This window comes from Chionomys nivalis, chromosome 23, assembly GCF_950005125.1.
Source record: "Chionomys nivalis chromosome 23, mChiNiv1.1, whole genome shotgun sequence".
In the NCBI taxonomy this organism is placed as follows: Eukaryota; Metazoa; Chordata; class Mammalia; order Rodentia; family Cricetidae; genus Chionomys; species Chionomys nivalis.
Window position 1 is genome coordinate 50,488,496 of NC_080108.1, and position 23,757 is coordinate 50,512,252.

The window sequence follows — 23,757 nt, forward strand, 5'->3', positions numbered from 1 at the left end:
GACTTTAAATTGGTTAAGCTTTTGTTGGTGTTTGTTCCCTTGTATGTCTTGGATGTGAGTTCTCCTTCAGTCACATGAACATGCTAGTATTTTCTTCTTCTAACCATCTTGCCTTACTCTACTTGGTGGTGTCTCTGAAGCATGCTGGCTCATGGTGATAGAGCTGTGAGTCTTTATTATCCTAATAAAATGATTTGCCTGATTCAGTCCCAACAACCTGGGCACTGGCCTCATCAAACTCAGCAGGTATGCTCTTAACCACCAAGACATCTCTCCTGCCTCTTCCGTCTGCTTCCAATAGAGGGCACCAAACCTCATTTTGAAGCAATTATGTGATGTCCAGGAATCGAACTCTGATCTTTGGAAGAGCAGGCAATGCTCTTAACCACTGAGCCATCTCTCCGACCCGTTTTTCAACTTCTTTAACTAAACCAGGTTTACTCAATGTGGTGTGTGGATCACATCTGCATTCCTCTAACATGTGGAGTACAGGGGTCTCCATGGACCTATTGGCTGTTCATGTACCTCATAGAGGAGGTCAGGATAAATTGTTTCTCTGGCTTTATATTGGTTAACATTTTGCTGGTGTTTGTAGTCCTTTGATTGTCTTGGATGTGAGTTCTCTTTAAGGCACATGAACATGCCAGTGTTTTCTTCTTCTAGCCATTTTGCCTTACTCTCCTTAGTGTTGTCTCTGAAGCACGATGGCTCATGGTGATAGAGCTGTGAGTCTTTAACATCCTAAACAAACGTTTGCCTAATTCAGTCACAATAACGTGGGCCCTGGCCTTTGCCCTGACTCTACGTCTGCACTTGGCCTCATCAAACTCAGCAGGCAATGCTCTTTGAATGCACTGAGCCATCACTCCTGCCTCTTTTTTCTGTTGCCCGTAGATGGCACCAAATCTCATTTTGAGAGCAAAACTGTGGTTGTCAGGAATCGAACTTCTGACCTTCAGAAGGGCAGCCGGGATTCTTAACCACTGAGCTATCTCTCTAGCGCTTCTTTCGGCATCCAAAAGAGGGCACAAGACATCAGTGCAGATGGTTGTGAGCCATTAAGTAGTTGCTTGAAATTGGATACAGGAGGATGAAAGAGCACGAAATGCTCTTAAACACCGAGACATCACTCCAACCCGTTTTTCTACTTCTTTACCTAAACCAGATGTACTCAATGATATATGGATCACATCTGAATTTTCCTAACATTTGAAGTTCAAGGGTCTCCATGGATCTGTTGGCCATTCGTGTACCTCATAGAGGAGGTGTAGACAAATTGTTTCACTGGCTTTAAATTTTTTAAGCTTTTGTTGGTGTTTGTTCCTTTGTATGTCTTGCATGTGAGTTCTTCTTCAGGCACTTGAACATGCTAGTATTTTCTTCTTCTAACCATCTTGCCTTTCTCTGCTTGGTGGTGTCTCTGAAGCATGCTGGCTCATGGTGATAGAGCTGTGAGTCTTTATTATCCTAACAAAATGTTTTGCCTGATTCAGTCCCAACAACCTGGGCCCTGGCCTCATCAAACTCAGCAGGCATGCTCTTAACCACCAAGACATCTCTCCTGCCTCTTCCTTCTGCTTCCAGTAGAGGGCACCAAACCTCATTTTGAAGCAATTATGTGATGTCCAGGAATCGAACTTCTGAACTTTGGAAGAGCAGGCAACGCTCTTAACCACTGAGCCATCTCTCCGACCCGTTTTTCAACTTCTTTAAGTAAACCGGGTTTACTCAATGTGGTGTGTGGATCACATCTGCATTCCCCTAACATGTGGAGGACAGGGGTCTCCATGAACCTATTGGCTGTTCATGTACCTGATAGAGGAAGTCAGGATAAATTGTTTCTCTGGCTTTAAATTGGTTAACATTTTGCTGGTGTTTGTAGTCCTTTGATTGTCTTGGATGTGAGTTCTCTTTAAGGCACATGAACATGCCAGTGTTTTCTTCTTCTAGCCATCTTGCCTTACTCTCCTTAGTGTTGTCTCTGAAGCACGATGGCTCATGGTGATAGAGCTGTGAGTCTTTAACATCCTAAAAAAACGTTTGCCTAATTCACTCACAATAACGTGGGCCCTGCCCTTTGCACTGACTCTATGTCTGTACTTGGCCTCATCAAACTCAGCAGGCAATGCTCTTTGAACTCACTGAACCATCTCTCCTGCCTCTTCCTTCTGTTGCCAGTAGATGGCACCAAATCTCATTTTGAGAGCAAAACTGGGGTTGCCAGGAATCGAACTTCTGACCTTATAACGGCAGCCAGTATTCTTAACCACTGATCTATCTCTCGAGCGCTTCTTTCTGCATCCAAAAGAAGGCACAAGACATCATTGCAGATGGTTGTGAGCCATTATGTAGTTGCTTGAAATTGAATACAGGAGGATGAAAGAGCACGAAATGCTCTTAAATACTGAGCCATCTCTCCAACCCGTTTTTCTACTTCTTTACCTAAACCAGATGTAATCAGTGATGTGTGGATCACATCTGCATTTCCCTAACATTTGAAGTACAGGGGACTCCATGGATCCTTTTTATATTCGTGTACCTCAGAGAGGAGGTCTAGACAAATTGTTTCACTGGCTTTAAATTGGATAAGCTTTTGTGGATCACATCTGCATTCACCTAACATTTGAAGTACAGGGGTCTCCATGGACCTATTGGCCGTTCGAGTACCTCATAGAAGAGGTCTAGATAAATTGTTTCTCTGACTTTAAATTGGTTAAGATTTTGTTGGTGTCTGTTCCCTTGTATGTCTTGGATGTGAGTTCTCCTTCAGTCACATGAACATGCTAGTATTTTCTTCTTCTAACCATCTTGCCTTACTCTACTTGGTGGTGTCTCTGAAGCATGCTGGCTCATGGTGATAGAGCTGTGAGTCTTTATTATCCTAATAAAATGATTTGCCTGATTCAGTCCCAACAACCTGGGCACTGGCCTCATCAAACTCAGCAGGTATGCTCTTAACCACCAAGACATCTCTCCTGCCTCTTCCTTCTGCTTCCAATAGAGGGCACCAAACCTCATTGTGAAGCAATTATGTGATGTCCAGGAATCGAACTCTGATCTTTGGAAGAGCAGGCAATGCTCTTAACCACTGAGCCATCTCTCCGACCCGTTTTTCAACTTCTTTAACTAAACCAGGTTTACTCAATGTGGTGTGTGGATCACATCTGCATTCCTCTAACATGTGGAGTACAGGGGTCTCCATGGACCTATTGGCTGTTCATGTACCTCATAGAGGAGGTCAGGATAAATTGTTTCTCTGGCTTTATATTGGATAACATTTTGCTGGTGTTTGTAGTCCTTTGATTGTCTTGGATGTGAGTTCTCTTTAAGGCACATGAACATGCCAGTGTTTTCTTCTTCTAGCCATCTTGCCTTACTCTCCTTAGTGTTGTCTCTGAAGCACGATGGCTCATGGTGATAGAGCTGTGAGTCTTTAACATCCTAAACAAACGTTTGCCTAATTCAGTCACAATAACGTGGGCCCTGGCCTTTGCCCTGACTCTACGTCTGCACTTGGCCTCATCAAACTCAGCAGGCAATGCTCTTTGAATGCACTGAGCCATCACTCCTGCCTCTTTTTTCTGTTGCCCGTAGATGGCACCAAATCTCATTTTGAGAGCAAAACTGTGGTTGCCAGGAATCGAACTTCTGACCTTCAGAAGGGCAGCCGGGATTCTTAACCACTGAGCTATCTCTCTAGCGCTTCTTTCGGCATCCAAAAGAGGGCACAAGACATCAGTGCAGATGGTTGTGAGCCATTAAGTAGTTGCTTGAAATTGGATACAGGAGGATGAAAGAGCAAGAAATGCTCTTAAACACCGAGACATCACTCCAACCCGTTTTTCTACTTCTTTACCTAAACCAGATGTACTCAATGATGTATGGATCACATCTGAATTTTCCTAACATTTGAAGTTCAAGGGTCTCCATGGATCTGTTGGCCATTCGTGTACCTCATAGAGGAGGTGTAGACAAATTGTTTCACTGGCTTTAAATTGTTTAAGCTTTTGTTGGTGTTTGTTCCTTTGTATGTCTTGCATGTGAGTTCTTCTTCAGGCACTTGAACATGCTAGTATTTTCTTCTTCTAACCATCTTCCCTTTCTCTGCTTGGTGGTGTCTCTGAAGCATGCTGGCTCATGGTGATAGAGCTGTGAGTCTTTATTATCCTAACAAAATGTTTTGCCTGATTCAGTCCCAACAACCTGGGCCCTGGCCTCATCAAACTCAGCAGGCATGCTCTTAACCACCAAGACATCTCTCCTGCCTCTTCCTTCTGCTTCCAGTAGAGGGCACCAAACCTCATTGTGAAGCAATTATGTGATGTCCAGGAATCGAACTTCGGATCTTTGGAAAGGCAGGCAATGCTCTTAACCACTGAGCCATCTCTCCGACCCGTTTTTCAACTTCTTTAACTAAACAAGGTTTACTCAATGTGGTGTGTGGATCACATCTGCATTCCCCGAACATGTGGAGTACAGGTGTCTCCATGGACCTATTCGCTGTTCATGTACCTGATAGAGGAGGTCAGGATAAATTGTTTCTCTGGCTTTAAATTGGTTAACATTTTACTGGTGTTTGTAGTCCTTTGATTGTCTTGGATGTGAGTTCTCTTTAAGGCACATGAACATGCCAGTGTTTTCTTCTTCTAGCCATCTTGCCTTACTCTCCTTAGTGTTGTCTCTGAAGCACGTTGTCTCATGGTGATAGAGTTGTGAGTCTTTAACATCCTAAAAACACGTTTGCCTAATTCAGTCAAAATAACGTGTGCCCTGGCCTTTGCCCTGACTCTATGTCTGCACTTGGCCTCATGAAACACAGCAGCCAATGCTCTTAAGCACTGAGCCATCTCTCCTGCCTCTTCCTTCTGTTGCCAGTAGATGGCACCAAATCTCATTTATAGAGCAAAAATGTGGTTGCCAGGAATGGAACTTCTGACTTTTAGAAGGGCAGCCAGGATTCTTAACCAATGAGCTATGACTCGAGCGCTTCTTTCTTCATGCAAAAGAGGGCACAAGACCTCAGTGCAGATGGTTGTGAGCCATTATGTGGTTTCTTGAAATTGGATACAGGAGGATGAAAGAGCACGAAATGCTCTTAAAAACCGAGACATCACTCCAACCCGTTTTACTACTTCTTTACCTAAACAAGTTGTACTCAATGATGTGTGGATCATATCTGCATTTTCCTAACATTTGAAGTTCAGGGGTCTCCATGGGTCTGTTGGCCATTCGTGTACCTCATAGAGGAGGTGTAGACAAATTGTTTCACTGGCTTTAAATTGGTTAAGCTTTTGTTGTTGTTTGTTCCTTTCTATGTCTTGGATGTGAGTTCTTCTTCAGGCACATGTACATGCTACTATTTTCTTCTTCTAATCATCTTGCCTTGCTCTGCTTGGTGGTGTCTCTGCAGCATGCTGGCTCATGGTGATAGAGCTGTGAGTCTTTATTATCCTAACAAAATGTTTTGCCTGATTCAGTCCCAACAACCTGGGTCCTGGCTGTATGTCTGCACTAGGCCTCATCAAACCAAGCAGGCATGCTCTTAACCACTGAGCCAACTCTCCGACCCGTTTTTCAACTTCTTTAACTAAACCAGGTTTACTCAATTTGGTGTGTGGATCACATCTGCATTCCCCTAACATGTGGAGTACAGGTGTCTCCATGGACCTATGGCTGTTCATGTACCTGATAGAGGAGGTCAGGATAAATTGTTTCTCTGGCTTTAAATTATTTAACATTTTGCTGGTGTTTGTAGTCCTTTGATTGTCTTGGATGTGAGTTCTCTTTAAGGCACATGAACATGCCAGTGTTTTCTTCTTCTAACCATCTTGCCTTACTTTCCTTAGTGTTGTCTCTGAAGCACGATGTCTCATGGTGATAGAGCTGTGAGTCTTTAACATACTAAAAAAACGTTTGCCCAATTCAGTCACAATTACATGGGCCCTGGCCTTTGTCCTGACTCTATGTCTGCATTTGGCCTCATCAAACTCAGCAGCCAATGCTCTTAAGCACTGAGCCATCTCTCCTGCCTCTTCCTTCTGTTGCCAGTAGATGGCACCAAATCTCATTTTGAGAGCAAAACTGTGGTTGCCAGGAATCGAACTTCTGACCTTTAGAAGGGCAGCCAGGATTCTCAATCACTGAGCTGTCTCTCGAGAGCACCTTTCTGCATGCAAAAGAGGGTACAAGACCTCAGTGAAGATGGAAGTGAGCCATCATATGTGGTTGCTTGAAATTGGATACAGGAGGAAAAAAGAGCCCGAAATGCTCTTAAACACTTAGCCATCTCTGCCACCCGTTTTTCTACTTCTTTACCTAAACCAGATGTACTCAATGATGTGTGGATCACATCTGCGTTTTCCTAACATTTGAAGTACAGGGGTCTCCATGGATCTGTTGGCCATTCGTGTACCTCATAGAGGAGGTGTAGACATATTGTTTCACTGGCTTTAAATTGGTTAAGCTTTTGTTGGTGTTGTTCCTTTGTATGTCTTGGATGTGAAGTCTTCTTCAGGCTCAAGAACATGCTAGTATTTTCTTCTTCTAACCATCCTACCTTACTCTGCTTGGTGGTGTCTCTGAAGCATGGTGACTCATGGTGATAGAGCTGTGAGTCTTTATTATCCTAACAAAATGTTTTGCCTGATTCAGTCCCAACAACCTGGGCCCTGGCCTCATCAAACTCAGCAGGCATGCTCTTAACCACCAAGACTTCTCTCCTGCCTCTTCCTTCTGCTTCCAGTAGAGGGCACCAAACCTCATTTTGAAGCAATTATGCGATGTCCAGGAATCGAACTTCTGATCTTTGGAAGGGCAGGCAATGCTCTTAACCACTGAGCCATCTCTCCGACCCGTTTTTCAACTTCTTTACCTAAACCAGGTTTACTCAATGTGGTGTGTGGATCACATCTGCATTCACCTAACATGTGGAGTACAGGTGTCTCCATGGACCTATTGGCTGTTCATGTACCTGATAGAGGAGGTCAGGATAAATTGTTTCTCTGGCTTTAAATTGGTTAACATATTGCTGGTGTTTGTAGTCCTTTGATTGTCTTGGATGTGAGTTCTCTTTAAGGCACATGAACATGCCAGTGTTTTCTTCTTCTAGCCATTACTCTCCTAAGTGTTGTCTCTGAAGCACGATGTCTCATGGTGATAGAGTTTGAGTCTTTAACATCCTAAAAACACGTTTGCCTAATTCAGTCAAAATAACGTGTGCCCTGGCCTTTGCCCTGACTCTATGTCTGCACTTGGCCTCATGAAACACAGCAGCCAATGCTCTTAAGCACTGAGCCATCTCTCCTGCCTCTTCCTTCTGTTGCCAGTAGATGGCACCAAATCTCATTTATAGAGCAAAAATGTGGTTGCCAGGAATGGAACTTCTGACTTTTAGAAGGGCAGCCAGGATTCTTAACCAATGAGCTATGACTCGAGCGCTTCTTTCTTCATGCAAAAGAGGGCACAAGACCTCAGTGCAGATGGTTGTGAGCCATTATGTGGTTTCTTGAAATTGGATACAGGAGGATGAAAGAGCACGAAATGCTCTTAAAAACCGAGACATCACTCCAACCCGTTTTACTACTTCTTTACCTAAACAAGTTGTACTCAATGATGTGTGGATCACATCTGCATTTTCCTAACATTTGAAGTTCAGGGGTCTCCATGGGTCTGTTGGCCATTCTTGTACCTCATAGAGGAGGTGTAGACAAATTGTTTCACTGGCTTTAAATTGGTTAAGCTTTTGTTGTTGTTTGTTCCTTTCTATGTCTTGGATGTGAGTTCTTCTTCAGGCACATGAACATGCTACTATTTTCTTCTTCTAATCATCTTGCCTTGCTCTGCTTGGTGGTGTCTCTGCAGCATGCTGGCTCATGGTGATAGAGCTGTGAGTCTTTATTATCCTAACAAAATGTTTTGCCTGATTCAGTCCCAACAACCTGGGTCCTGGCTGTATGTCTGCACTAGGCCTCATCAAACCAAGCAGGCATGCTCTTAACCACTGAGCCATCTCTCCGACCCGTTTTTCAACTTCTTTAACTAAACCAGGTTTACTCAATTTGGTGTGTGGATCACATCTGCATTCCCCTAACATGTGGAGTACAGGTGTCTCCATGGACCTATGGCTGTTCATGTACCTGATAGAGGAGGTCAGGATAAATTGTTTCTCTGGCTTTAAATTATTTAACATTTTGCTGGTGTTTGTAGTCCTTTGATTGTCTTGGATGTGAGTTCTCTTTAAGGCACATGAACATGCCAGTGTTTTCTTCTTCTAACCATCTTGCCTTACTTTCCTTAGTGTTGTCTCTGAAGCACGATGTCTCATGGTGATAGAGCTGTGAGTCTTTAACATACTAAAAAAACGTTTGCCCAATTCAGTCACAATTACATGGGCCCTGGCCTTTGTCCTGACTCTATGTCTGCATTTGGCCTCATCAAACTCAGCAGCCAATGCTCTTAAGCACTGAGCCATCTCTCCTGCCTCTTCCTTCTGTTGCCAGTAGATGGCACCAAATCTCATTTTGAGAGCAAAACTGTGGTTGCCAGGAATCGAACTTCTGACCTTTAGAAGGGCAGCCAGGATTCTCCATCACTGAGCTATCTCTCGAGAGCACCTTTCTGCATGCAAAAGAGGGTACAAGACCTCAGTGAAGATGGAAGTGAGCCATCATATGTGGTTGCTTGTAATTGGATACAGGAGGAAAAAAGAGCCCGAAATGCTCTTAAACACTTAGCCATCTCTGCCACCCGTTTTTCTACTTCTTTACCTAAACCAGATGTACTCAATGATGTGTGGATCACATCTGCATTTTCCTAACATTTGAAGTACAGGGGTCTCCATGGATCTGTTGGCCATTCGTGTACCTCATAGAGGAGGTGTAGACATATTGTTTCACTGGCTTTAAATTGGTTAAGCTTTTGTTGGTGTTGTTCCTTTGTATGTCTTGGATGTGAAGTCTTCTTCAGGCTCAAGAACATGCTAGTATTTTCTTCTTCTAACCATCCTACCTTACTCTGCTTGGTGGTGTCTCTGAAGCATGGTGACTCATGGTGATAGAGCTGTGAGTCTTTATTATCCTAACAAAATGTTTTGCCTGATTCAGTCCCAACAACCTGGGCCCTGGCCTCATCAAACTCAGCAGGCATGCTCTTAACCACCAAGACTTCTCTCCTGCCTCTTCCTTCTGCTTCCAGTAGAGGGCACCAAACCTCATTTTGAAGCAATTATGCGATGTCCAGGAATCGAACTTCTGATCTTTGGAAGGGCAGGCAATGCTCTTAACCACTGAGCCATCTCTCCGACCCGTTTTTCAACTTCTTTACCTAAACCAGGTTTACTCAATGTGGTGTGTGGATCACATCTGCATTCACCTAACATGTGGAGTACAGGTGTCTCCATGGACCTATTGGCTGTTCATGTACCTGATAGAGGAGGTCAGGATAAATTGTTTCTCTGGCTTTAAATTGGTTAACATATTGCTGGTGTTTGTAGTCCTTTGATTGTCTTGGATGTGAGTTCTCTTTAAGGCACATGAACATGCCAGTGTTTTCTTCTTCTAGCCATTACTCTCCTAAGTGTTGTCTCTGAAGCACGATGTCTCATGGTGATAGAGTTTGAGTCTTTAACATCCTAAAAACACGTTTGCCTAATTCAGTCAAAATAACGTGTGCCCTGGCCTTTGCCCTGACTCTATGTCTGCACTTGGCCTCATGAAACACAGCAGCCAATGCTCTTAAGCACTGAGCCATCTCTCCTGCCTCTTCCTTCTGTTGCCAGTAGATGGCACCAAATCTCATTTATAGAGCAAAAATGTGGTTGCCAGGAATGGAACTTCTGACTTTTAGAAGGGCAGCCAGGATTCTTAACCAATGAGCTATGACTCGAGCGCTTCTTTCTTCATGCAAAAGAGGGCACAAGACCTCAGTGCAGATGGTTGTGAGCCATTATGTGGTTTCTTGAAATTGGATACAGGAGGATGAAAGAGCACGAAATGCTCTTAAAAACCGAGACATCACTCCAACCCGTTTTACTACTTCTTTACCTAAACAAGTTGTACTCAATGATGTGTGGATCACATCTGCATTTTCCTAACATTTGAAGTTCAGGGGTCTCCATGGGTCTGTTGGCCATTCTTGTACCTCATAGAGGAGGTGTAGACAAATTGTTTCACTGGCTTTAAATTGGTTAAGCTTTTGTTGTTGTTTGTTCCTTTCTATGTCTTGGATGTGAGTTCTTCTTCAGGCACATGAACATGCTACTATTTTCTTCTTCTAATCATCTTGCCTTGCTCTGCTTGGTGGTGTCTCTGCAGCATGCTGGCTCATGGTGATAGAGCTGTGAGTCTTTATTATCCTAACAAAATGTTTTGCCTGATTCAGTCCCAACAACCTGGGTCCTGGCTGTATGTCTGCACTAGGCCTCATCAAACCAAGCAGGCATGCTCTTAACCACTGAGCCATCTCTCCGACCCGTTTTTCAACTTCTTTAACTAAACCAGGTTTACTCAATTTGGTGTGTGGATCACATCTGCATTCCCCTAACATGTGGAGTACAGGTGTCTCCATGGACCTATGGCTGTTCATGTACCTGATAGAGGAGGTCAGGATAAATTGTTTCTCTGGCTTTAAATTATTTAACATTTTGCTGGTGTTTGTAGTCCTTTGATTGTCTTGGATGTGAGTTCTCTTTAAGGCACATGAACATGCCAGTGTTTTCTTCTTCTAACCATCTTGCCTTACTTTCCTTAGTGTTGTCTCTGAAGCACGATGACTCATGGTGATAGAGCTGTGAGTCTTTAACATACTAAAAAAACGTTTGCCCAATTCAGTCACAATTACATGGGCCCTGGCCTTTGTCCTGACTCTATGTCTGCATTTGGCCTCATCAAACTCAGCAGCCAATGCTCTTAAGCACTGAGCCATCTCTCCTGCCTCTTCCTTCTGTTGCCAGTAGATGGCACCAAATCTCATTTTGAGAGCAAAACTGTGGTTGCCAGGAATCGAACTTCTGACCTTTAGAAGGGCAGCCAGGATTCTCAACCACTGAGCTATCTCTCGAGAGCACCTTTCTGCATGCAAAAGAGGGTACAAGACCTCAGTGCAGATGGAAGTGAGCCATTATGTGGTTGCTTGAAATTGGATACAGGAGGAAGAAAGAGCCCGAAATGCTCTTAAACACTTAGCCATCTCTGCCACCCGTTTTTCTACTTCTTTACCTAAACCAGATGTACTCAATGATGTGTGGATCACATCTGCATTTTCCTAACATTTGAAGTACAGGGGTCTCCATGGATCTGTTGGCCATTCGTGTACCTCATAGAGGAGGTGTAGACATATTGTTTCACTGGCTTTAAATTGGTTAAGCTTTTGTTGGTGTTGTTCCTTTGTATGTCTTGGATGTGAAGTCTTCTTCAGGCTCAAGAACATGCTAGTATTTTCTTCTTCTAACCATCCTACCTTACTCTGCTTGGTGGTGTCTCTGAAGCATGGTGACTCATGGTGATAGAGCTGTGAGTCTTTATTATCCTAACAAAATGTTTTGCCTGATTCAGTCCCAACAACCTGGGCCCTGGCCTCATCAAACTCAGCAGGCATGCTCTTAACCACCAAGACTTCTCTCCTGCCTCTTCCTTCTGCTTCCAGTAGAGGGCACCAAACCTCATTTTGAAGCAATTATGCGATGTCCAGGAATCGAACTTCTGATCTTTGGAAGGGCAGGCAATGCTCTTAACCACTGAGCCATCTCTCCGACCCGTTTTTCAACTTCTTTACCTAAACCAGGTTTACTCAATGTGGTGTGTGGATCACATCTGCATTCACCTAACATGTGGAGTACAGGTGTCTCCATGGACCTATTGGCTGTTCATGTACCTGATAGAGGAGGTCAGGATAAATTGTTTCTCTGGCTTTAAATTGGTTAACATATTGCTGGTGTTTGTAGTCCTTTGATTGTCTTGGATGTGAGTTCTCTTTAAGGCACATGAACATGCCAGTGTTTTCTTCTTCTAGCCATTACTCTCCTAAGTGTTGTCTCTGAAGCACGATGTCTCATGGTGATAGAGTTTGAGTCTTTAACATCCTAAAAACACGTTTGCCTAATTCAGTCAAAATAACGTGTGCCCTGGCCTTTGCCCTGACTCTATGTCTGCACTTGGCCTCATGAAACACAGCAGCCAATGCTCTTAAGCACTGAGCCATCTCTCCTGCCTCTTCCTTCTGTTGCCAGTAGATGGCACCAAATCTCATTTATAGAGCAAAAATGTGGTTGCCAGGAATGGAACTTCTGACTTTTAGAAGGGCAGCCAGGATTCTTAACCAATGAGCTATGACTCGAGCGCTTCTTTCTTCATGCAAAAGAGGGCACAAGACCTCAGTGCAGATGGTTGTGAGCCATTATGTGGTTTCTTGAAATTGGATACAGGAGGATGAAAGAGCACGAAATGCTCTTAAAAACCGAGACATCACTCCAACCCATTTTACTACTTCTTTACCTAAACAAGTTGTACTCAATGATGTGTGGATCACATCTGCATTTTCCTAACATTTGAAGTTCAGGGGTCTCCATGGGTCTGTTGGCCATTCTTGTACCTCATAGAGGAGGTGTAGACAAATTGTTTCACTGGCTTTAAATTGGTTAAGCTTTTGTTGTTGTTTGTTCCTTTCTATGTCTTGGATGTGAGTTCTTCTTCAGGCACATGAACATGCTACTATTTTCTTCTTCTAATCATCTTGCCTTGCTCTGCTTGGTGGTGTCTCTGCAGCATGCTGGCTCATGGTGATAGAGCTGTGAGTCTTTATTATCCTAACAAAATGTTTTGCCTGATTCAGTCCCAACAACCTGGGTCCTGGCTGTATGTCTGCACTAGGCCTCATCAAACCAAGCAGGCATGCTCTTAACCACTGAGCCATCTCTCCGACCCGTTTTTCAACTTCTTTAACTAAACCAGGTTTACTCAATTTGGTGTGTGGATCACATCTGCATTCCCCTAACATGTGGAGTACAGGTGTCTCCATGGACCTATGGCTGTTCATGTACCTGATAGAGGAGGTCAGGATAAATTGTTTCTCTGGCTTTAAATTATTTAACATTTTGCTGGTGTTTGTAGTCCTTTGATTGTCTTGGATGTGAGTTCTCTTTAAGGCACATGAACATGCCAGTGTTTTCTTCTTCTAACCATCTTGCCTTACTTTCCTTAGTGTTGTCTCTGAAGCACGATGACTCATGGTGATAGAGCTGTGAGTCTTTAACATACTAAAAAAACGTTTGCCCAATTCAGTCACAATTACATGGGCCCTGGCCTTTGTCCTGACTCTATGTCTGCATTTGGCCTCATCAAACTCAGCAGCCAATGCTCTTAAGCACTGAGCCATCTCTCCTGCCTCTTCCTTCTGTTGCCAGTAGATGGCACCAAATCTCATTTTGAGAGCAAAACTGTGGTTGCCAGGAATCGAACTTCTGACCTTTAGAAGGGCAGCCAGGATTCTCAACCACTGAGCTATCTCTCGAGAGCACCTTTCTGCATGCAAAAGAGGGTACAAGACCTCAGTGCAGATGGAAGTGAGCCATTATGTGGTTGCTTGAAATTGGATACAGGAGGAAGAAAGAGCCCGAAATGCTCTTAAACACTTAGCCATCTCTGCCACCCGTTTTTCTACTTCTTTACCTAAACCAGATGTACTCAATGATGTGTGGATCACATCTGCATTTTCCTAACATTTGAAGTACAGGGGTCTCCATGGATCTGTTGGCCATTCGTGTACCTCATAGAGGAGGTGTAGACATATTGTTTCACTGGCTTTAAATTGGTTAAGCTTTTGTTGGTGTTGTTCCTTTGTATGTCTTGGATGTGAAGTCTTCTTCAGGCTCAAGAACATGCTAGTATTTTCTTCTTCTAACCATCCTACCTTACTCTGCTTGGTGGTGTCTCTGAAGCATGGTGACTCATGGTGATAGAGCTGTGAGTCTTTATTATCCTAACAAAATGTTTTGCCTGATTCAGTCCCAACAACCTGGGCCCTGGCCTCATCAAACTCAGCAGGCATGCTCTTAACCACCAAGACTTCTCTCCTGCCTCTTCCTTCTGCTTCCAGTAGAGGGCACCAAACCTCATTTTGAAGCAATTATGCGATGTCCAGGAATCGAACTTCTGATCTTTGGAAGGGCAGGCAATGCTCTTAACCACTGAGCCATCTCTCCGACCCGTTTTTCAACTTCTTTACCTAAACCAGGTTTACTCAATGTGGTGTGTGGATCACATCTGCATTCACCTAACATGTGGAGTACAGGTGTCTCCATGGACCTATTGGCTGTTCATGTACCTGATAGAGGAGGTCAGGATAAATTGTTTCTCTGGCTATAAATTGGTTAACATATTGCTGGTGTTTGTAGTCCTTTGATTGTCTTGGATGTGAGTTCTCTTTAAGGCACATGAACATGCCAGTGTTTTCTTCTTCTAGCCATTACTCTCCTCAGTGTTGTCTCTGAAGCACGATGTCTCATGGTGATAGAGTTTGAGTCTTTAACATCCTAAAAAAACGTTTGCCTAATTCAGTCAAAATAACGTGTGCCCTGGCCTTTGCCCTGACTCTATGTCTGCACATGGCCTCATAAAACACAGCAGCCAATGCTCTTAAGCACTGAGCCATCTCTCCTGCCTCTTCCTTCTGTTGCCAGTAGATTGCACCAAATCTCATTCTGAGAGCAAAACTGGGGTTGCCAGGAATCGAACTTCTGACCTTATAACTGCAGCCAGTATTCTTAACCACTGATCTATCTCTCGAGCGCTTCTTTCTGCATCCAAAAGAAGGCACAAGACATCATTGCAGATGGTTGTGAGCCATTATGTAGTTGCTTGAAATTGAATACAGGAGGATGAAAGAGCACGAAATGCTCTTAAATACTGAGCCATCTCTCCAACCCGTTTTTCTACTTCTTTACCTAAACCAGATGTAATCAGTGATGTGTGGATCACATCTGCATTTCCCTAACATTTGAAGTACAGGGGACTCCATGGATCCTTTTTCCATTCGTGTACCTCAGAGAGGAGGTCTAGACAAATTGTTTCACTGGCTTTAAATTGGATAAGCTTTTGTGGATCACATCTGCATTCACCTAACATTTGAAGTACAGGGGTCTCCATGGACCTATTGGCCGTTCGAGTACCTCATAGAAGAGGTCTAGATAAATTGTTTCTCTGACTTTAAATTGGTTAAGATTTTGTTGGTGTCTGTTCCCTTGTATGTCTTGGATGTGAGTTCTTCTTCAGGCACATGAACATGCTAGTATTTTCTTCTTCTAACCATCTTGCCTTACTCTACTTGGTGGTGTCTCTGAAGCATGCTGGCTCATGGTGATAGAGCTGTGAGTCTTTATTATCCTAATAAAATGATTTGCCTGATTCAGTCCCAACAACCTGGGCACTGGCCTCATCCAACTCAGCAGGTATGCTCTTAACCACCAAGACATCTCTCCTGCCTCTTCCTTCTGCTTCCAATAGAGGGCACCAAACCTCATTGTGAAGCAATTATGTGATGTCCAGGAATCGAACTCTGATCTTTGGAAGAGCAGGCAATGCTCTTAACCACTGAGCCATCTCTCCGACCCGTTTTTCAACTTCTTTAACTAAACCAGGTTTACTCAATGTGGTGTGTGGATCACATCTGCATTCCTCTAACATGTGGAGTACAGGTGTCTCCATGGACCTATTGGCTGTTCATGTACCTGATAGAGGAGGTCAGGATAAATTGTTTCTCTGGCTTTATATTGGTTAACATTTTGCTGGTGTTTGTAGTCCTTTGATTGTCTTGGATGTGAGTTCTCTTTAAGGCACATGAACATGCCAGTGTTTTCTTCTTCTAGCCATCTTGCCTTACTCTCCTTAGTGTTGTCTCTGAAGCACGATGGCTCATGGTGATAGAGCTGTGAGTCTTTAACATCCTAAACAAACGTTTGCCTAATTCAGTCACAATAACGTGGGCCCTGGCCTTTGCCCTGACTCTACGTCTGCACTTGGCCTCATCAAACTCAGCAGGCAATGCTCTTTGAATGCACTGAGCCATCACTCCTGCCTCTTTTTTCTGTTGCCCGTAGATGGCACCAAATCTCATTTTGAGAGCAAAACTGTGGTTGCCAGGAATCGAACTTCTGACCTTCAGAAGGGCAGCCGGGATTCTTAACCACTGAGCTATCTCTCTAGCGCTTCTTTCGGCATCCAAAAGAGGGCACAAGACATCAGTGCAGATGGTTGTGAGCCATTAAGTAGTTGCTTGAAATTGGATACAGGAGGATGAAAGAGCACGAAATGCTCTTAAACACCGAGACATCACTCCAACCCGTTTTTCTACTTCTTTACCTAAACCAGATGTACTCAATGATGTATGGATCACATCTGAATTTTCCTAACATTTGAAGTTCAAGGGTCTCCATGGATCTGTTGGCCATTCGTGTACCTCATAGAGGAGGTGTAGACAAATTGTTTCACTGGCTTTAAATTGTTTAAGCTTTTGTTGGTGTTTGTTCCGTTGTATGTCTTGCATGTGAGTTCTTCTTCAGGCACTTGAACATGCTAGTATTTTCTTCTTCTAACCATCTTGCCTTTCTCTGCTTGGTGGTGTCTCTGAAGCATGCTGGCTCATGGTGATAGAGCTGTGAGTCTTTATTATCCTAACAAAATGTTTTGCCTGATTCAGTCCCAACAACCTGGGCCCTGGCCTCATCAAACTCAGCAGGCATGCTCTTAACCACCAAGACATCTCTCCTGCCTCTTCCTTCTGCTTCCAGTAGAGGGCACCAAACCTCATTGTGAAGCAATTATGTGATGTCCAGGAATTGAACTTCGGATCTTTGGAAAAGCAGGCAATGCTCTTAACCACTGAGCCATCTCTCCGACCCGTTTTTCAACTTCTTTAACTAAACAAGGTTTACTCAATGTGGTGTGTGGATCACATCTGCATTCCCCGAACATGTGGAGTACAGGTGTCTCCATGGACCTATTCGCTGTTCATGTACCTGATAGAGGAGGTCAGGATAAATTGTTTCTCTGGCTTTAAATTTGTTAACATTTTACTGGTGTTTGTAGTCCTTTGATTGTCTTGGATGTGAGTTCTCTTTAAGGCACATGAACATGCCAGTGTTTTCTTCTTCTAGCCATCTTGCCTTACTCTCCTTAGTGTTGTCTCTGAAGCACGATGTCTCATGGTGATAGAGTTGTGAGTCTTTAACATCCTAAAAACACGTTTGCCTAATATAGTCAAAATAACGTGTGCCCTGGCCTTTGCCCTGACTCTATGTCTGCACATGGCCTCATAAAACACAGCAGCCAATGCTCTTAAGCACTGAGCCATCTCTCCTGCCTCTTCCTTCTGTTGCCAGTAGATGGCACCAAATCTCATTTATAGAGCAAAAATGTGGTTGCCAGGAATGGAACTTCTGACTTTTAGAAGGGCAGCCAGGATTCTTAACCAATGAGCTATGACTCGAGCGCTTCTTTCTTCATGCAAAAGAGGGCACAAGACCTCAGTGCAGATGGTTGTGAGCCATTATGTGGTTTCTTGAAATTGGATACAGGAGGATGAAAGAGCACGAAATGCTCTTAAAAACCGAGACATCACTCCAACCCGTTTTACTACTTCTTTACCTAAACAAGTTGTACTCAATGATGTGTGGATCACATGTGCATTTTCCTAACATTTGAAGTTCAGGTGTCTCCATGGGTCTGTTGGCATTCGTGTACCTCATAGAGGAGGTGTAGACAAATTGTTTCACTGGCTTTAAATTGGTTAAGCTTTTGTTGTTGTTTGTTCCTTTCTATGTCTTGGATGTGAGTTCTTCTTCAGGCACATGAACATGCTACTATTTTCTTCTTCTAATCATCTTGCCTTGCTCTGCTTGGTGGTGTCTCTGCAGCATGCTGGCTCATGGTGATAGAGCTGTGAGTCTTTATTATCCTAACAAAATGTTTTGCCTGATTCAGTCCCAACAACCTGGGTCCTGGCTGTATGTCTGCACTAGGCCTCATCAAACCAAGCAGGCATGCTCTTAACCACTGAGCCATCTCTCCGACCCGTTTTTCAACTTCTTTAACTAAACCAGGTTTACTCAATGTGGTGTGTGGATCACATCTGCATTCCCCTAACATGTGGAGTACAGGTGTCTCCATGGACCTATGGCTGTTCATGTACCTGATAGAGGAGGTCAGGATAAATTGTTTCTCTGGCTTTAAATTATTTAACATTTTGCTGGTGTTTGTAGTCCTTTGATTGTCTTGGATGTGAGTTCTCTTTAAGGCACATGAACATGCCAGTGTTTTCTTCTTCTAACCATCTTGCCTTACTTTCCTTAGTGTTGTCTCTGAAGCACGATGTCTCATGGTGATAGAGCTGTGAGTCTTTAACATACTAAAAAAACGTTTGCCCAATTCAGTCACAATTACATGGGCCCTGGCCTTTGTCCTGACTCTATGTCTGCAATTGGCCTCATCAAACTCAGCAGCCAATGCTCTTAAGCACTGAGCCATCTCTCCTGCCTCTTCCTTCTGTTGCCAGTAGATGGCACCAAATCTCATTTTGAGAGCAAAACTGTGGTTGCCAGGAATCGAACTTCTGACCTTTAGAAGGGCAGCCAGGATTCTCAACCACTGAGCTATCTCTCGAGCGCTTCTTTCTGCATGCAAAAGAGGGCACAATACCTCAGTGCAGATGGAAGTGAGCCATTATGTGGTTGCTTGAAATTGGATACAGGAGCAAGAAAGAGCCCGAAATGCTCTTAAACACTTAGCCATCTCTGCCACCCGTTTTTCTACTTCTTTACCTAAACCAGATGTACTCAATGATGTGTGGATCACATCTGCATTTTCCTAACATTTGAAGTACAGGGGTCTCCATGGATCTGTTGGCCATTCGTGTACCTCATAGAGGAGGTCTAGAAAAATTGTTTCACTGGCTTTAAATTGGTTAAGCTTTTGTTGGTGTTTGTTCGTTTGTATGTCTTGGAAGTGAGTTCTTCTTCAGGCATATGAACATGCTAGTATTTTCTTCTAACCATCCTACCTTACTCTGCTTGTTGGTGTCTCTGAAGCATGCTGGCTCATGGTGATAGAGCTGTGAGTCTTTATTATCCTAACAAAATATTTTGCCTGATTCAGTCCCAACAACCTGGGTCCTGTCTGTTTGTCTGCACTGCGCCTCATCAAACTCAGCAGGCATGCTCTTAACCACCAAGACATCTCTCCTGCCTCTTCCTTCTGCTACCAGTAGCGGGCACCAAACCTCATTTTGAAGCAATTATGTGATGTCCAGGAATCGAACTTCTGATCTTTGGAAGAGCAGGCAATGCTCTTAACCACTGAGCCATCTCTCCGACCCGTTTTTCAACTTCTTTAACTAAACCAGGTTTACTCAATGTGGTGTGTGGATCACATCTGCATTCCCCTAACATGTGGTGTACAGGGGTTTCCATGGACCTATTGGCTGTTCATGTACCTGATAGAGGAGGTCAGGATAAATTGTTTCTCTGGCTTTAAATTGGTTATCATTTTGCTGGTGTTTGTAGTCCTTTGATTGTCTTGGATGTGAGTTCTCTTTAAGGCACATGAACATGCCAGTGTTTTCTTCTTCTAGCAATCTTGCCTTCCTCTCCTTAGTGTTGTCTCTGAAGCACGATGTCTCATGGTGATAGAGCTGTGAGTCTTTAACATCCTAAAAAAACGTTTGCCCAATTCAATCAAAATAACGTGGGCCCTGTCCATTGCCCTGACTTTATGTCTGCAGTTGGAATCATCCAAATCAGCAGCCAATGCTCTTAAGCACTGAGCCATCTCTCCTGCCTTTTCCTTCTGTTGCCAGTAGATGGCACCAAATCTCATTTTGACAGCAAAACTGTGGTTGCCAGGAATCGAACTTCTGACCTTTGAAGGGCAGCCAGGATTCTTAACCACTGAGCTATCTCTCGAGCGCTTCTTTCTGCATGCAAAAGAGGGCACAAGACCTCAGTGCAGATGGTTGTGAGCTATTATGTGGTTGCTTGAAATTGGATACAGGAGGAAGAAAGAGCACGAAATGCTCTTAAACACTGACCATCTCTCCAACCCGTTTTTCTACTTCTTTACCTAAACCAGATGTACTCAATGATGTGTGGATCACATCTGCATTTTCCTAACATTTGAAGTACAGGGATCTCCATGGATCTGTTGGCCATTCGTGTACCTCATAGAGGAGGTCTAGACAAATTGTTTCACTGGCTTTAAATTTTTAAAGCATTTGTTGGTGTTTGTTCCTATGTATGTCTTGGATGTGAGTTCTTCTTCAGGCACATGAACATGCTAGTATTTTCTTCTTCTAACCATCTTGCCTTGCTCTGCTTGGTGGTGTCTCTGAAGCATGCTGGCTCATGGTGATAGAGCTGTGAGTCTTTATTATCCTAACAAAATGTTTTGCCTGATTCAGTCCCAACAACCTGGGTCCTGGCTGTATGTCTGCACTTGGCCTCATCAAACTCAGCAGGCATGCTCTTAACCACCAAGACATCTCCCCTGACTCTTCCTTCTGTTTCAAGTAGAGGGCACCAAACCTCATTTTGAAGCAATTATGTGATGTCCAGGAATCGAACTTCTGATCTTTGGAAGAGCAGGCAATGCTCTTAACCACTGAGCCATCTCTCCGACCCGTTTTTCAACTTCTTTAACTAAACCAGGTTTACTCAATGTGGTGTGTGGATCACATCTGCATTCCCCTAACATGTGGAGTACAGGTTTCTCCCAGGACCTATTGGCTGTTCATGTACCTGATAGAGGAGGTCAGGATAAATTGTTTCTCTGGCTTTAAATTGGTTAACATTTTGCTGGTGTTTGTAGTCCTTTGATTGTCTTGGATATGAGTTCTCTTTAAGGCACATGAACATGCCAGTGTTTTCTTCTTCTAGCCATCTTGCCTTACTCTCCTTAGTGTTGTCTCTGAAGCACGATGTCTCATGGTGATAGAGCTGTGAGTCTTTAACATCCTAAAAAAACGTTTGCCCAATTCAGTCACAATAACGTGGGCCCTGGCCTTTGCCCTGACTCTACGTCTGCACTTGGCCTCATCAAACTCAGCAGGCAATGCTCTTTGAATGCACTGAGCCATCACTCCTGCCTCTTTTTTCTGTTGCCCGTAGATGGCACCAAATCTCATTTTGAGAGCAAAACTGTGGTTGCCAGGAATCGAACTTCTGACCTTCAGAAGGGCAGCCGGGATTCTTAACCACTGAGCTATCTCTCTAGCGCTTCTTTCGGCATCCAAAAGAGGGCACAAGACATCAGTGCAGATGGTTGTGAGCCATTAAGTAGTTGCTTGAAATTGGATACAGGAGGATGAAAGAGCACGAAATGCTCTTAAACACCGAGACATCACTCCAACCCGTTTTTCTACTTCTTTACCTAAACCAGATGTACTCAGTGATGTGTGGATCACATCTGCATTTTCCTAACATTTGAAGTACAGGGGTCTCCATGGATCCTTTGGCCATTCGTATACCTCATAGAGGAGGTCTAGACAAATTGTTTCACTGGCTTTAAATTGGATAAGCTTTTGTGGATCACATCTGCATTCACCTAACATTTGAAGTACAGGGGTCTCCACGGACCTATTGGCCGTTCGAGTACCTCATAGAAGAGGTCTAGATAAATTGTTTCACTGACTTTAAATTGGTTAAGCTTTTGTTGGTGTTTGTTCCCTTGTATGTCTTGGATGTGAGTTCTCCTTCAGTCACATGAACATGCTAGTATTTTCTTCTTCTAACCATCTTGCCTTACTCTACTTGGTGGTGTCTCTGAAGCATGCTGGCTCATGGTGATAGAGCTGTGAGTCTTTATTATCCTAATAAAATGATTTGCCTGATTCAGTCCCAACAACCTGGGCACTGGCCTCATCAAACTCAGCAGGTATGCTCTTAACCACCAAGACATCTCTCCTGCCTCTTCCGTCTGCTTCCAATAGAGGGCACCAAACCTCATTTTGAAGCAATTATGTGATGTCCAGGAATCGAACTCTGATCTTTGGAAGAGCAGGCAATGCTCTTAACCACTGAGCCATCTCTCCGACCCGTTTTTCAACTTCTTTAACTAAACCAGGTTTACTCAATGTGGTGTGTGGATCACATCTGCATTCCTCTAACATGTGGAGTACAGGGGTCTCCATGGACCTATTGGCTGTTCATGTACCTCATAGAGGAGGTCAGGATAAATTGTTTCTCTGGCTTTATATTGGTTAACATTTTGCTGGTGTTTGTAGTCCTTTGATTGTCTTGGATGTGAGTTCTCTTTAAGGCACATGAACATGCCAGTGTTTTCTTCTTCTAGCCATTTTGCCTTACTCTCCTTAGTGTTGTCTCTGAAGCACGATGGCTCATGGTGATAGAGCTGTGAGTCTTTAACATCCTAAACAAACGTTTGCCTAATTCAGTCACAATAACGTGGGCCCTGGCCTTTGCCCTGACTCTACGTCTGCACTTGGCCTCATCAAACTCAGCAGGCAATGCTCTTTGAATGCACTGAGCCATCACTCCTGCCTCTTTTTTCTGTTGCCCGTAGATGGCACCAAATCTCATTTTGAGAGCAAAACTGTGGTTGTCAGGAATCGAACTTCTGACCTTCAGAAGGGCAGCCGGGATTCTTAACCACTGAGCTATCTCTCTAGCGCTTCTTTTGGCATCCAAAAGAGGGCACAAGACATCAGTGCAGATGGTTGTGAGCCATTAAGTAGTTGCTTGAAATTGGATACAGGAGGATGAAAGAGCACGAAATGCTCTTAAACACCGAGACATCACTCCAACCCGTTTTTCTACTTCTTTACCTAAACCAGATGTACTCAATGATATATGGATCACATCTGAATTTTCCTAACATTTGAAGTTCAAGGGTCTCCATGGATCTGTTGGCCATTCGTGTACCTCATAGAGGAGGTATAGACAAATTGTTTCACTGGCTTTAAATTTTTTAAGCTTTTGTTGGTGTTTGTTCCTTTGTATGTCTTGCATGTGAGTTCTTCTTCAGGCACTTGAACATGCTAGTATTTTCTTCTTCTAACCATCTTGCCTTTCTCTGCTTGGTGGTGTCTCTGAAGCATGCTGGCTCATGGTGATAGAGCTGTGAGTCTTTATTATCCTAACAAAATGTTTTGCCTGATTCAGTCCCAACAACCTGGGCCCTGGCCTCATCAAACTCAGCAGGCATGCTCTTAACCACCAAGACATCTCTCCTGCCTCTTCCTTCTGCTTCCAGTAGAGGGCACCAAACCTCATTTTGAAGCAATTATGTGATGTCCAGGAATCGAACTTCTGAACTTTGGAAGAGCAGGCAACGCTCTTAACCACTGAGCCATCTCTCCGACCCGTTTTTCAACTTCTTTAAGTAAACCGGGTTTACTCAATGTGGTGTGTGGATCACATCTGCATTACCCTAACATGTGGAGGACAGGGGTCTCCATGAACCTATTGGCTGTTCATGTACCTGATAGAGGAAGTCAGGATAAATTGTTTCTCTGGCTTTAAATTGGTTAACATTTTGCTGGTGTTTGTAGTCCTTTGATTGTCTTGGATGTGAGTACTCTTTAAGGCACATGAACATGCCAGTGTTTTCTTCTTCTAGCCATCTTGCCTTACTCTCCTTAGTGTTGTCTCTGAAGCACGATGGCTCATGGTGATAGAGCTGTGAGTCTTTAACATCCTAAAAAAACGTTTGCCTAATTCACTCACAATAACGTGGGCCCTGCCCTTTGCACTGACTCTAT